Raw genomic sequence first — 15,904 nt, 5'->3', positions numbered from 1 at the left:
ATATTTGTATTTTATGATAAAGTAATTTATTTTTATTGAAAAATAATAAACAGAATTATGAATTTTTTTAACATTTTTATGTTACATACTTAAATAAATAAATACAAAAGTACTGGTTATTTCTATACTTGCCTAGGACTTCAATGAAAGGTAGGACACTATTGTTTTGTGTTCTTGAAAAATGAAAAAAAAACGTTCTTTTCCATTTGGGGTTTCACTAAAGAGGGAAGCATTCGGGTAAAATTAATTTTTAAGAAAATAATCCCTAAGTGGTTAAAAAATACGAAAGATACAGTCGTAATTTTAAATAAAGTTTTAATTTTCTAAGAAAGGGTGGAAATATTTTGGCTTTTCTATTTTGTCAAGAAATGGTAAGGAGTAAGGACTAACTAATTAAGATTTTAAAATTTTAAATGCAGCGGGTAACTTGCAATTTAAAGTAAATTTTTTAAAAACTTTCATTAATTAAAAAATATTTTTATTACCATAGACCACTGAAATGGGTTGAGCAAAAATATTATATTGGCTTGAAGGCCTATTGATATAGAAAATATATATGACAAAAAACACACCCATTAACTCCTTTTCTGAAGTAAGATTCAGAAAAGAATAAAATATATAAAATTATTTTTTTTGGATTGAGGATGAATTTTGAATAAAAGGTTTTATGTTCACGGTAAAAAAAACTTCAACTTTTGTAAGAAATTTTATTTACTAAAGTGCTCCAGTAAAGATTTGAAATTTAATTTCGGCCAAAATATACACTCCATTCCTTTTTCAATTTTTGCAAAAATTAATAAATACTTTCCCCGGAAAGTAGTACTTATTTACAATATTTTAAGAAAATCAGTCAACGGGTTTCAGAGTTATAAGATGAAATACAGGTCAATGTATACACACATAAAAACGTCCGTCTGATAAAAATGAATTTTTTGGACTTAGAAGCATTGGAAAAAAGTTTGTTTTTTTCAGATTTACAGTTCAGTTAATATATTAATGTCTCCTTAACGTACGAAACTTAAAAAAAAACACAAAAGGTTAAAAGGTTTTTTTAAAACTGCTATTTCAGTACTGCTATAGCCGGGAAAGGAAACTATCAGGTTTATATATATATATATATATATATATATATATAGTTAACTTAGGTGTAAAACTGATTTTTTTAAAATTGCATTTTTATCAAAATGTATTGCAAATGAGGTTATCTTATAGCGGTAAGTGTCCAAGTTACCATGTCAAGTAACAGAGCGTTTTGAAGCGATCCGGTAAATAAATTCGCCGAGAGAGAAACATGACTAAAATTGATGTACTGTGAAAAATGTAAAATTGGGGACTTTGTCACATTTACCACTAAGCTGACGAAATATATATATATATATATATATATATATATATAGTCACGACTTCATCCGTTTTGGACGAAGCCGCGATGACCTGTATGTTGCTTACAACAGGTCAGGGGGCTATAACCCAACGGGTTGGTCTAGTGGTGAACGCATCTTCCCTGAAAAGTCAGTTATTTTTACACGGATTTGAATACTAGATCGTGGATACCGGTGTTCTTTGGTAGTTGGATTTCACAATTAACCACACATCTCAGTAATGGTCGAACTGAGAATGTACAAGACTACACTTCATTTACACTCATACATATCATCCTGTGAAATATTATCTGAAAGGTAATTACCGGAGACTAAACAAGAAAAGGGAAAGGTCAGGGAACTATGACCATAGAGACCTCCCTGTGTTTATTAAACTTATCCTCGCGAAAATAATAGTGATAAATAAAAATTAAAGGCTGTTCAATTTATAAAATATATCAGTGTATTGTAATTTCTACAGAGCAATATTTTGATCAGTAAAGGACCCCCTGATGTTTTTTTTTAGATTTATCGTTGTAGTTTCGCTCGCGAAATACATAATTAGAATTACAAACATAAATTATCATCACAGTATTACCAAATCTTATAAAGATTAATTCAATAGCCGTAGTATAAAAATACCAAAAATATATTTGTTTACATATAAAAAATTATTTTTAAAAAAAGCTTTTATTTAACTAATATTAATATTAACATTAATAAAAAAAGGAAAAAAATTAGAAAACCCCTCTAAAAAGTAAAAAAATAAGAATTAAATCAAATTCAGAATTTTAAACAAAACAAAAAATATAATATAGTAACAAATATAAAAATGCATGCACTGAAAAGTAAAAAATAAATTATATAAATATCTAAGAAATAACCAATAAATAAATGTAATAATTATTAAATTTTAAAATTAAAAGTAATGAAAATATTTAGTTAAATAAAAGCGTGGCGCAGGTTTTATAATTTATTTCAAACAACACAACATTTATTTTTACAATTAATCTTCATTTTCATTTTCAATAACGACGCGAGGAGGCGGAAAGGTCTGCTGGAACCTCTACAGTTGAGACTGACTAGCAATCTAGTAACTAACAATCTGGGAAAATGCACCCACTCGCTTTCTTTGTACGTTGAAGTTCATCTTCGAATTCTGCTTGTAATCTAAGCCAAATTGAACGCACTCTTTCCGCTAAAAGTTTCATTTTAATTAATTATGAATTTTTATTTAATGAATTCATAATTATGATTACAATAATGATTAATAATTTTTCAGATTACCGTCAAAATGTAATAACTTTGTGCAAGATTTCTAAATTTAATTTTTATTTTTAATCTTATTAACCCTTAAATGTCAATTCGGTGCAAATTTGAACCATCAAAGAATTAAAACTTGAGTTATTTTATTACAGATAAATAAAGCATATACATATACTAAACAACCTCATTAAACAAAAAATATATTTTAAAATACAGCAAATGTCTATAAATACTTATTCGAAAAGATAGTTATAAAAACTGCGCCACGCTTTTATTTAACTTAATATTTTCATTACTTTTAATTTTAAGATTTAATAATTATTATATTTATTTATTGGATATTTATATAATTTTTTTTTTACTTTTCAGTGCATTTTTATATTTAATATATTTTTTATTTTTGTTTAAAATTCTCAATTTCATTTAATTCTTACTTTTTACTTCTTAGTGTTTTTCTAATTTGTTTCCTTTTATTATTAATGTTAATATTAGTTAAATAAAACCTTTTTTAAAAAATAATATTTTATAAGCAATCAAATATATTTTGTAATTTTTTTTGTATTTTTTTAAGACTAAAAAAAAAGTAAAAATATTTATTTTCACATCGAAGTTACATACGTGTACCAAATTTCATTGATTTTCATACGATAGATCAAAAGATATAGCAGTTGCAAGATTATTCCTGAAGCAAGTTAAATCAAAGCTTTTAAAAAACGATAAAAATCTAAAAAACAATTTGTGTTTTTTCCTCTTAAAATATTAAAATAAAAAAAAACCTGGATTTTTTTTTTAGAGTATCTGCATGCCAAAAAAACCAATTGATATCTCGTTTAGTATACTTGAAAATGTGAAAACTTTACGAAATTATTTATCTTTTTTTTCACCGCTTTCAAAGTCGAATTTTGAAAAATCTAGAGATTATTTTTTAGATATTTGTATAAATTATTTTTCCACTTACCAACAATTTTCAATGTATGTGTCCTAGCGCTTTCGGAGTCATTTCTCCATCATCAGTGATTTTATTGATGTTAATTTAATATTCATGTGTATAAATTCTCTATGTATAATTATGATTAAATTTAAATTAAAATTTTTATCTTCATAATAATCGATCGTCAAATAAAATAATTTATACGTCAATAAGAATGTAACGTCATATCCGTAAGATGATGCTTACAACCATTATCTACTATTATAATTATAAAATATATATTATTATAAAAATAAATGTATAATAGAATGGTCAAAAAACGAAATTAAAATATCACATAACAAAACACAAAATTTAATTTTACATACTTACTAAAATAATAATTTTAAAATTAACAGATTGATGAATATTAATAATAAAATGAATTTTATTAACAATAAAGTGATAAATTTAATAAATAATCTGATAAAACATTATAACATCAAGGGGTAAACTAATCATGGAACACAGATTTGTTGAAGATAGAATAAACAATACAGGTATTGATTTCAATAATGAAGAGGTTAAATGTTATTAAATACGCGTTTAAATTTAACCTACCAACCCTAAATAAAAATAAAATTATCAAAACCACGATTATCAAAGTAGAAAATATTTTATTTAAAATTGATAACAGATAATGGGAGTAAATTGAGATATAATTTTATTAATGTAATTCATAGTATTAAATATATTAATACCAACAGTGCCAAATACTTAGAAAATATTAGATATTTATATAAATATTACACGCACCAAAAATCAAAACTATATATTGATTTGTTACAGAAAAAAAAAAGTAAACTTCATTTTTACTCCATTTTACCCCTTTAAAATCGGAATTACAAATAATCCTTTCTTAGTGTGCACTTATACTGTAAGAACAGGTATACAAAATTTAATCAATTTATCTTCAGTAGATTTTGTAGGACGTTGATTATCAGTAAGGCAGGACATGGTTTTTAACCCACCGGGTTGGTCTAGTGGTGAACGCGTCTTCGCAAATCAGCGGATTTGGAAGTCGAGAGTTACAGCGTTCAAGTCCTAGTAAAGGTAATTAATTACATTTATAGATTTGAATACTAGATCGTGGATACCGGTGTACTTTGGTGGTTGGGTTTCAATTAACCACACATTTCAGGAATGCTCGAACTGAGACTGTACAAGACTACACTTCATTTACATTAATACATATCATCCTCTGAAATAATATCTGAACGGTAATTCCCGGAGGCTAAACAGGAAAAAGAAAGGACGTGGTCTTTTATTTTTATCGTATATATAAGAATGGGAGTATAATATATATATATATATATATAATACTCACATTCTTTTCTTTTTATCAGGATAAAGAATATTTCTTAGGTTAATAATTTAATAACTATCATTAAATGTAGGACCCGTTTCGTCATTTATTTGTATTATTAAGGATACTTTTGTGATTATAATCTCTTCCGATAAGCTTTATTCATCTTATTCTCTTATCATTATTTTATATATATATTATATATTAAGAAAGAGAACTTTTTAAAATAATATTTTTGAAAAGGTAAAAATATAACAATAACTCCTTACAGTGAAGAATTATGCCGAAACTTAGCCTAAAATATAACATAAAAAAATTTCTTATTGATATTTGTAAATTAAATATATTATCAAAACGTCACTTAAAACTAATATGGTGTTCCCTAAGCTCGTAAATAAAGAAATATTTATTAAAGGTTTTCAAAAATTAAATTGATTTTATAATTTACTCAGAAAATACAATTATGTATTAAAAAATTCAGTTTTGTATTTTTTTGATAAATCTAAGAACCAAATTTTTGTAATAACAAAAAAAATCTTAACTATGTAATATGTAGAAATGAAAAAAAATTTCTTTACAATATCCTAGCTGATTGTTTAAAAATTTAAGGTACTAAGTATTTTTTTGATTGATTAAAAAAAATTTGGTAAAGATGTAAAATGAAAGATTGGATAATATAAACGGTAGTGCCATTTTTAATTATTATGAATTAGTTGTAGATGTTTAATAAATGAACAAAAAATTAAAAAATCTTTCCACCGATTTATTTATTAATTAAAAAACTTTCTTTTACAGAAACCATATTACTATAGATTGATTTGTATTAAATAATAACTACTTTAACTCACCGGTATCCTAGTGGTAAACTCATTCATTGTAAATCAGCTGATTTTGAATTTGAAAGATTCCTAACAAAAGGTAGTTGTTACTTTTATTCGGATTTGAATACTAACGGTATTCTTTGGTGGTTGGGTTTCAAATATCCATACGTCTAAGGAATAGTTGGCCTAAAGTTTTTAAAGGTTACACATTTACCGGTACAGTTACATTACTCTGATAAGTCATCAATGACTAATTGTTGATGCGGCTATAAATAAAAATCATTTTAAAAAAAACAGATTTTTTGCGTCTTGCATATAAAAATGTGCCGAAACAGTTTTTTTTATTAATTCCTTCTGAATTGTAATTTTTTTCTAGTAATATTTTATATCTTAATAAATTAATATTAAACTAGTAATAAATAATATTAATATTAAATTAATTAATATTATTTCACAGTTTATATTTTTTTTAAATAATAAGTAATTTAACAATTTTCTTTGTTTATTTTGAGATACAGCTCTGATCGGGTTTTACCACGGTTAACATTTATCTATTCAAACAAATTCTGGGGGAATTTTTTTCTATCCATAAATAATATAGATTTAGGCGTGATTTATATATTATTTACGGATGAGATTGAATAATTTATTTTTTTAAGAAATTTTATTTTAAAATAATTGAGATTTTTCTTATTTAAAATAAAATTTTTTCGCATAATGATCCGAAAATATGTTCCTTATTTTACATTACTAAAAAAAAAAAACCCCTTACTAATAACAAATAATTCTTTAAGAAATTCATCAACTATTAATGCTACTGACGAGTAAAATATTTCGTAATATTACAAAAAATTAATAGATTTTATAAAAACAATTACGAAATGTTATTGAATATATTTTTTAGGTTAGGTTATTAGTAGTGCTTATATTTTATAAATTTTTCCAATTTAGGCTAACATTTTTATATGTTTATTTATTAAACTTTCCCTTAAATTATAATTATTCTTTCTAAATATTATAGATTTATAAAAGAAAAAAATATTGATAATGGATTGATAAAACTGATAAAATCTATATTATTTTCAGATACGTTCAACGAAATATGATTATTCTCTTAATACGTATAAACTCTGTTAATTATTTAATATTTAAAAAAAATAATAATACAAAAATTGTTTAATCGATTAAATACCTGTTGTGGCTGATGATGCCGATATGTGGACGGATACCAAGATGTCTGCTGTCCATGGTACATGGTACTTAACGAATAATATGACACCATTCCTCGGAACACACTAACTCAAAACTGTTGTATAAAACATAACTCTCGCACAGTACGATCATGCCCCCATAGCCAGCCTCTTCCACTACTCCCTTTAACCAGTACACAGCGATCGTAAACGAACACACATAATAGCATATATCTATCTTCGTTTGAAAAACATACTGTCTCACTCGCACGTTTACCCCCACCATTTTATAACCGTTAACCAATCAAAGTTAAATAACCCTCCCACTACCACCATTGTTTATTATCCCTCCAATCGTATTATAGAAAAGAATGTCGGCTTATTCTCTATGTAATGACTCTCCATATACTTTGGACAACCCAATTCAGTTGTTATTGTAATCATTTTTTAATATTATCTTTCTATAGAAAAAAAAAAACACGCGTATCCTCGCGTGTACACTTACTGCCAAACTTGAATAAATATAATGAAAATTGGACTCCATTAATATAATAAAATATATTTAATATACCCATTACTCTAACATAACAATACATCTAAGTGATTTTATTCTATTTTATATTACAACATATTTTAAATTATAATTCGTATTTTTATTTAATATTCGAATAAATTTATTAATTTTTTAAATCGCGTTTGTTTATTATATTATTTACTTATGCTCTAATAAGTTGGTTTTTTTGTTCTTTAATCAAGTAAGTATTTTAATTTTATCTAGAACGTAATATTCATTTTTAATTAATATATTTTTTAATTGATTTTTAGACGTAAATTTGTGGAAAAAAATTAATTCATCGTATGACGGCATAGTATTAATAAATTGTAAATCAAGATGATTTTTAGTCTATATATCGCTGAATCAATTTTTATTTTCTTTATTAAAAAAAATATATATTTTTTTTAATATAATTTATAAAATTCTTTTTAAAATTTCAGTTAAAGGCTTCATTTCATCTAACTTGTAAGAATAAGTGTTTATATTTTACTAGATTAGGATGAATTTTAATAAGCAATCTAATTGAGAAGTAGAGTATTAAAAGCTTATATAATTTTATAAAAATTTAGTATCAAGGGAGAAAACACGGATTAACTGTAATAATATATATATATTTATCTATTTATAAAACAAACTAAATTACCAGGGGGTTGCTTTATGAAACAATTCTTATTTATTTATCTATTACTCAGATGGAAAGTTTTTATTTAAATTTAAAAAAAAAATTGTTATAATTTTTTCCAGTTATTTTGTTTCTTTTTAATTTGCATGAAATTTATTTAAAATTCTGTTAGTTTAATTTTTTCATTATTAGAATCTTATTTAGTTTAGAGAAGAAAGGATGAATCTTCTTCATTCTCTATTAATAAAGAAAAATTTTACAAGAAAATTATTTTCCAAGGAAAAGACTTAAAATTCATCCAAAATGTGTAAATTAAAAAAAAAAGTTTTACCAAAAAGAGAAAGGTTAGATATTTTTTTTGTGGTCCTAAGCGAGATACGATAAAAATCTATTTTTAATCAAGATACTGTTAAATATTTCAAATGAATAAATAATAGATATTGTTCTGATTTTATCAGAAATCAAAACGTTACTGATAATAAAAATATATTTTTAATTAACATTACTTTTGTAAATAATTTTTTTTGCAAGTAATTGCATGTTATCTGATGTTTTCGGAGAGAAACTAATTAAAATTATCTTTTTGTTTAAAAGTTTTATTTATTTAAATTTGGAACAATAATTTCGATTTTTCCGTTGTTGAGCTTGTACGCTACAACATACAAACGACGTAAATACTTATAATAAATAATTACGAAACTAAATTTAATTACCATATCTTTATGTCAAATTAATACTGAACTCAGGTTTGATTATTCATTCGTAATCATCTGTAAACAGTAAAACGGAATGTAATCCGAAAATTGAATTTTTATTTTAGTTCTTTGTAAAACACAAAGATTATATGAATGTAAAAAGTATTCTTAGTAATTTACTAGCCAGGGAACTCCACTTCCTGAATCCCTGATGTGTTTGTTATCCTCATGGTTATAAGAATAATGACAAATTACAATTAAAGCCTGAAAATATCACTTTTCTCCAACGTTTCCCACTTTCTTGATGTAGAAGCCCTGATATGTTCCTGCTGTAGACGAACATATATATCCCTTTTGGTTCCACCCTTCAATTACTATAGAATACCTTATATCTCTGGAGGGGGTCAAGGTATAGAGATGAAAATCGGATACGTTTAAAACACGTAGTTTATTAGTTTTATTTCGTTTTTCGACATTAGGTCAAGCGCTATTAGGTCGTCGTCCAAAAGCAAAAATGTACAACTTCACCTCCAAGGAGCTAGGGCCTCGATCTATGGTTTATAAACCATAGATCTTCCCTAAAAACACGACTGTATCCTGAAAATTATAAAGCAATCGTTCGTTTGATTTTCGCGTGATGCTGTTTGGTACAAACGGACAGAACCGCCACAAATTTTCGTATTTATTTATTAGATTATATAGAAAAATACGTCACTTGATGTAATAACTTCTCTCTCTCTCTATCTCCCTCTGTTTTAGTCTCCGGAATCTCCATAAGGTATTACTTAAGAGAATGATATGTATAAATGCAAATGAAGTGTAGTCTTGTGCAGCCTTAAAGTCACTTATCACTGTAATGTAACTGTATCGGTAAATGTGCATTCTTGAAAAACTCAGGTCGACCGTTGAGAAGCGTAGTTAATCGAAACCCAACCATCAAACAACACAGGTATCCACGATATAGTATTCAAATCCGTATAAAAGCCATAAGGTCTGACTTTACTAGGATTTAAACTCTAAAAGTCTCGACTTTGAAATCAGCTGATTTGCGATGACGTAATAATCTTTCTTTTTCTGTTTAGCCTCAGAAATCAACGTAAGGTATTACTTCAGAGGATGAATGAGGATGACATGTATGAGTGTAAGTGATGTGTAGTCTTGTACAGTCTCAGATCGACCATCTCTTAGATGTGTGGTTAATTGAAACCCAACCACCAAAGAACACCGGTATCCATGATCTAGTATTCAAATCCGTAAAAAAGTAACTAGAAATAGTAAACTAGAATTCTCGATTTCGAAGACGCGTTAACCACTAGACCAACCCGGTAGGTTATGACGTTATAACCTCGAAAATCAACGACTGAACTACTCAATTTCATTGTAAATTTTGAATAAAATATTACTATAAAATTTAATATTACCTTTTTATTATAACGCTTCAAAATAAAGCAGTATGGTTTGATTTTTGCAAACAAAATCAGTTTCATTCGTCATGAAGATTTGTCAAATTTAACAAAACATCTAAAATTTTCATACTATGGTATGGACTAAATATAAACAGTGATAATTCTATCCGTACTATTAACATTGTTATCTACCTGAGAAACAAAATATAATAATTTTATTCTATACAAAACGGTATGTTATAAGCTTCAAATTTTTATTTTATTAGAATAATTTTCGATATTTATTTACAGTCTATTTCTATGTAATATTCACTTTTCATCATAACCATCCAGTTTCTTTTATATCAGTGATTGGTAAACACGAAGAATATGTTTACAATAAATTTGTAAAATCTTTTAAATGATCTAAATTTGCTGGTATAACCATTTAAAATAATAAGAAACGTTTTAAAAATTTCATTTGTGTTTAGAATAGATCGTATTTAACAATTTGTACATTTATGTCACTATTAGTTTTATGTAAAATTAAAAAGAAAAACCTAAATATCTGATGAAACTGGTTAGGAATTTTATATATATATATATATATATATATATTAGAAAACCTATATATGTAGGTTGAAAACAAATGATAAAATCTATAATAAAATACTGAATTTAATAAAAGTATGATGCTACAGTATTTTCCAATTTTTTTTTCGGTAACAAATATTTAATTGAAGAATAATATATATTTTTTTATATGAAAAGAAAAGTACTTTATTACGGGTAAGATGCTTTTTTCAAAACCCTCCTGAATCATAATTAAAACTAAAAATTGTACGCAGCTTAAATAAATCTAATAGCTATTAATTTTCATTTTTCTTATTACACTACTTTTAGTTATTTGTCCTTGTCCATATTTGTATATTTTGATCTTATAATATCTTTTAATTTATGCAGTTATTGTACGAGAAAAATCACTAAATACTATATTCCCTTGCTGTTATTAATATTAATTCCTCTAAATCATGAGCCATTCATCAATGATATTTTCTTTACAGATGATGTATCTATAACTGAAAATATTATCTAAAAAGTATTCAGACATGAAATTGAGTAATGATTTCGTCTTTATTTTGTAAAGAGTCCTGTGAACCTATCATTTTTCATTATTTGATTATTAATGAACGTTTTGCACGATTCATCAAACGAGTAACATTGTCTCGTCTATATTACGATTCTAAAAGTTGATCGATCTAAAATTTTAAACAATGTATCAAATCTTTACCAGTAAGAATTTATACGATGTGCGGACTAAAATATTAAAATATCATGTTTTTAACCTATAAATATTTTGTTTACGGAATCGGCCACTCAGTACAATTCATTAACAAACTAGTTAAAATGATGTCAATAATTGTATAAAAAGATTGGTCTTCGGGGCCGGATATATATTAAAAAATTGTAATAAGTGTTGTATTCTGTATAATAATTATGGTATTACTAATCTACTTTATATTCAACAATTAGGATTTAATTATTCACTTGATTAATAGAATTTATTTTGCGGTTATTATTATTTATTATTATTCTAAACATGCCTGATAGTTTAGAAGATACATAAACGACTTTAAAGATATTGAAAGTAAAAAGTACGGTTGCTAAATCATCCATTACTAGGATACATACTTATATTAGCAGCATTGACCCTCAAATTAATGACAGTTATTCATTAAAAATTAAGGAATTTGCAAAAGCTGTCCAAAAGTACGATACCATTCATTCTAAAATCGAAGAAGTAGATTTTGAATTCTCAAAATTCTCCTCCTTCCCAAAAATTTAAAAAAGATATCTTTTTACTTTTTATTTATTTATTTTTTAACCTCCGGGATCACGGTTGGGTATTGCTTCAGAGGATGAGATGAATGATTTGTAGCGTGTGCGAAAATGCCATGCGTGACCTGAGAATTTGAACCCTGGACCTCCAAATGAAAGACCGTGATACTACCACTCGCGCCACGGCGGCCGGGTATCTTTTTATTTGCTTTTCTTTAATTCACAATGTTTTTTTTTCATGTTTGTTCTAAAATTTTCCATTCTTAATTTAACATACTTCCTGACATGCTCACTGAAGAAATTTTTTACAGTTGCTAGGGTCGGGTGACTATACAATATTCCACCCTTTTGTAAACACCCTCCCCCGTAAGGGGGGGGGAGGTAATTAAGGGTTCGGATTTAAAAAGTTGAAAATTCTACAAAACGACTGTGCTGGGTTTTTGGAATCGCAGATGACAAATCCGATAACCGTTTGACATAAAAACATGTGAAAAACTTAGTACGGGAGTTTTTGTAGTTTCGAATTTGACAAAATTTCATATATATATATAGAAATGATTTTTGGCGGGCTGTATGTTGAGACACAGCTAAAATTTAAAATTTGAAAGTTTATTTTTTTTTTAATTTTTGTAATATTATTTATTGCATATTTTTTAATCAAATTTTTTGTATATCTTCCTAGTCGTAGTTGAAGTAGTACAAGCGATCCAACAAAAAAAGAAATACTTTGGGGACAACATCGGGGTAGGAGCTTATCAAAGTTAAAAAGTATTGATTTTTGAAATTTTCAAAATTTTTATTTAGTTTATTTTGATTTTTAATAATATTCATAAAATTTAGTAATAATATTACATCTTAATTGACCTCCACCTCAAAAAAAAAAAGTTTTAGATAACTTTTTATTGGTTGTACATTTTTAGGGAATTTTTTAAAGATTTATTTCACTATAGTAATCGTAGAAAAATCAAAAACTTTTTTTGGAAGGTGACTATGAAAGTGAGAAGCAGGAAAAAATACCGATTTTTTTGAATTTTTAAAACGTTTTTTTTTGTTTTAAATTTAATGATAATTTTACGTTAAAACTTCAATATAAATTACCCCAACCCATTCAAAAAAGAATATATAAAAATAAATAATTAATATCAAAAAAGTATTACAACTTTATTGTCGGCTTTTTTCAGTTAAATGATCAATAAACGTTTGGCGACAAAATTTTAATTTCTCAACGAAATTATATTTTTAGCCTCTTCGCTTCTCTTACAAACATGTGTCAGCTTACCCAGTGGTGATAATAGCTTTTCAGTAATTCTTAGTATGACATTTTTAAGGTTATCGTTTGATTCTCTTATGATAATTAAATCGGTTTTGGTTTCAAACAAAATAAATACTATTTTACTTAAAGCTCTTACTCAGTCTTTAAGCTTGTCATTTTTACAAAAAACAATTGTTAAATATTATTAAAGTAATAATTTTTTATTTTTGAATCACTTCTACATAATTTCCTAATGTTTTCTTTTCCCAAAACTTTTTCATTATCTCTTCTTGTTTTTTTTTTCTTTTTTCATCACACCATTTGAGATTTCTTTTAGATTTTAATTTTTCTTGAAACTTAGATTCATCTACAAATCTCCTAAATGTATTTTTTTATTTATAAAATATTTGTCTGTCTATTTTTTCGATCTGTTTTTAACAATTTATTTTCTGTATTTTTAAAAAATTAATTATGTATTGTTTATTCTATATAAATGCCCGTAGAAATTGGACCAACGCACTTGGTCCATCGTTGTACAAGCTTCCTGATGCCCTCATAAAGGTTTTCGGTTGAGCTGCGAGCCAAGAATGCACCGCTACTTTCACTGTTTCGTCTAAGGTAAATCGACGGCCCCTTAATGCCTCTTTGGGTGGACCAAATAAGTGGTAGTCAGAAGGGGCAACATCAGGACTATACGGAGGACGAGCCGGTACTTCAAAGTTGAGTTTATGGAGCGTTTCAGCAGTGCGGGCAGCAGTATGTGGACGGGCATTGTCGTGCAACAAAACCTTTCGACAGCAGTCCTCGATGTTTGCTTCGAACTGCAGGCTTCAACTTGGCAGTAAACATCTCGCTGTAGCGTGCTCTGTTTATTGTCGTGCCCATTTCCTCATAATGTTCCAGTACTGATCCTTGTGAGTCCCAAAAAACCCGTAAGCATCAGTTTTCCTGCGGACGGTTGGGTCTTGAACTTTTTTTTGCTGGGCGAATTTGGATGTTTCCATTCCATACCTTGCCGTTTACTCTCCGGCTCGTAATGATGGATCCATGTTTCGTAATCAGAGATGATTCTGTTGAAGAAGATGTCCCTTTCGTTACCGTAGCGATCCAAATGTTTTTGACAGATATCCAAGAGCGTTTGTTTATGCGACTGTGTAAACTGTTTTGGGACCCGTCTTGCACAGACTTTATGAAACCCATGACTGTTGTGGATGATTTCGTAGGCAGAACCGTGACTAATTTGCAGACGATGTGCCACTTCATTGATAGTTACTCGTCTGTCTAAGAAAACCGTGTCACGTGCACGCTCAATGTTCTCATTTGTGGCGGTAAACGGTCGTCCGACTCCTTCGTCGTGCGTAACACTTGTGCGACCGTTTTTGAATTTTTCAATCCATTCGTAGACACTTCGTTGCGGCAACGCACTGTTCCCGTACTGTACCGAAAGTCTGTAGCGATGAATTTCGGCCCCTGGTACACCTTCCGACCTCAAAAAACGGATCACTGAACGTTGCTCTTGTTTGGTGCAAACAGAAAGCGGAGCAGCCATGTTTAACGGCAGGAGAGCGATAATGGAACTAACCTAGCAACATCAAACCTGCACAGACATAACAACAATTAAACCACGCATGCGTCATCTACGCAACACGTCAGTATTACCAACATAAACAAAATATAACTAAATTACGGATATTTATTGACTTACCTTCGTATTTTTAAATTCTTTACATAACAATTCTACTCATGATGATAAAGTTTTAGTTAATAAATAAAAAAAATTAAGTTCCTGAAGATGAAATTCGTTTCCGAAGCGCTAGGGCGTATTAAAAGATTGTTGGTAAGTGGGCTTTATATTTTAATTATTTATGTAAAAAAATTTTTTAAGTTGGTGAATTTAAATCAAAAACTACTCATTTTATTATTTCCAGTAGTTTCTGAGATACGTTTTTTTTTTTAAATTGCTGCAACCTTTTTCGATGATCAGCAACTAAAACTACAGTTGTCTATAATCTTTATGATCTGTAAACATTTTTATTAAAATAATTTTTTTTCTGATGTGACGGGCATCAACTGTTTTGGTCATTTTGCCCAGTGATAAGGGAAATTTGTAGCGTATGAAAAATTCCACGTCTAACCGAGATTCGAACCGAATACATCCGGATGAAAGGCCAAGACGTTACCACTCCGCCACGGAGTGGTAGCGTTTCGATCAGCTGTGGAACCCATGTTTATATCTTTTCTTAGTTTCCCTCTCCTTCCTTTTTTACCACGAATTCTTTCATTTTTCCAGTTACTACTCCTTTAATTTTGAAGTTTCTTCTTCAATGAAACCTCTTATTCTGAAATTTCTTTTAATTTTTTCTGATTAAATCAAGATTTTATAAGTCCTGTTTCTGTTTTGTTTATTTTTTTCTTAATTGATACTGCACAATATCACACTTACCGCCCTTATACCAACCATAATATATTTGTTTTCAGTAATTCTTTCTACATGAGTTTTTTCGGAATTTTTTTTCACTCATCCTTAAAATGAGACCTATGAAAGCTAATCCCAATTCTTATAAATTATTTATATTTTTTTACTTCCTTGTTCGAAGTAAGGGAAGTACTGTGATCGTGAAACATTTCGGTTTTCATATTT

Source organism: Lycorma delicatula, chromosome 11 (assembly GCF_047948215.1).
Source record: "Lycorma delicatula isolate Av1 chromosome 11, ASM4794821v1, whole genome shotgun sequence".
Classification (NCBI taxonomy): Eukaryota; Metazoa; Arthropoda; class Insecta; order Hemiptera; family Fulgoridae; genus Lycorma; species Lycorma delicatula.
This window is presented reverse-complemented; position numbering follows the sequence as displayed.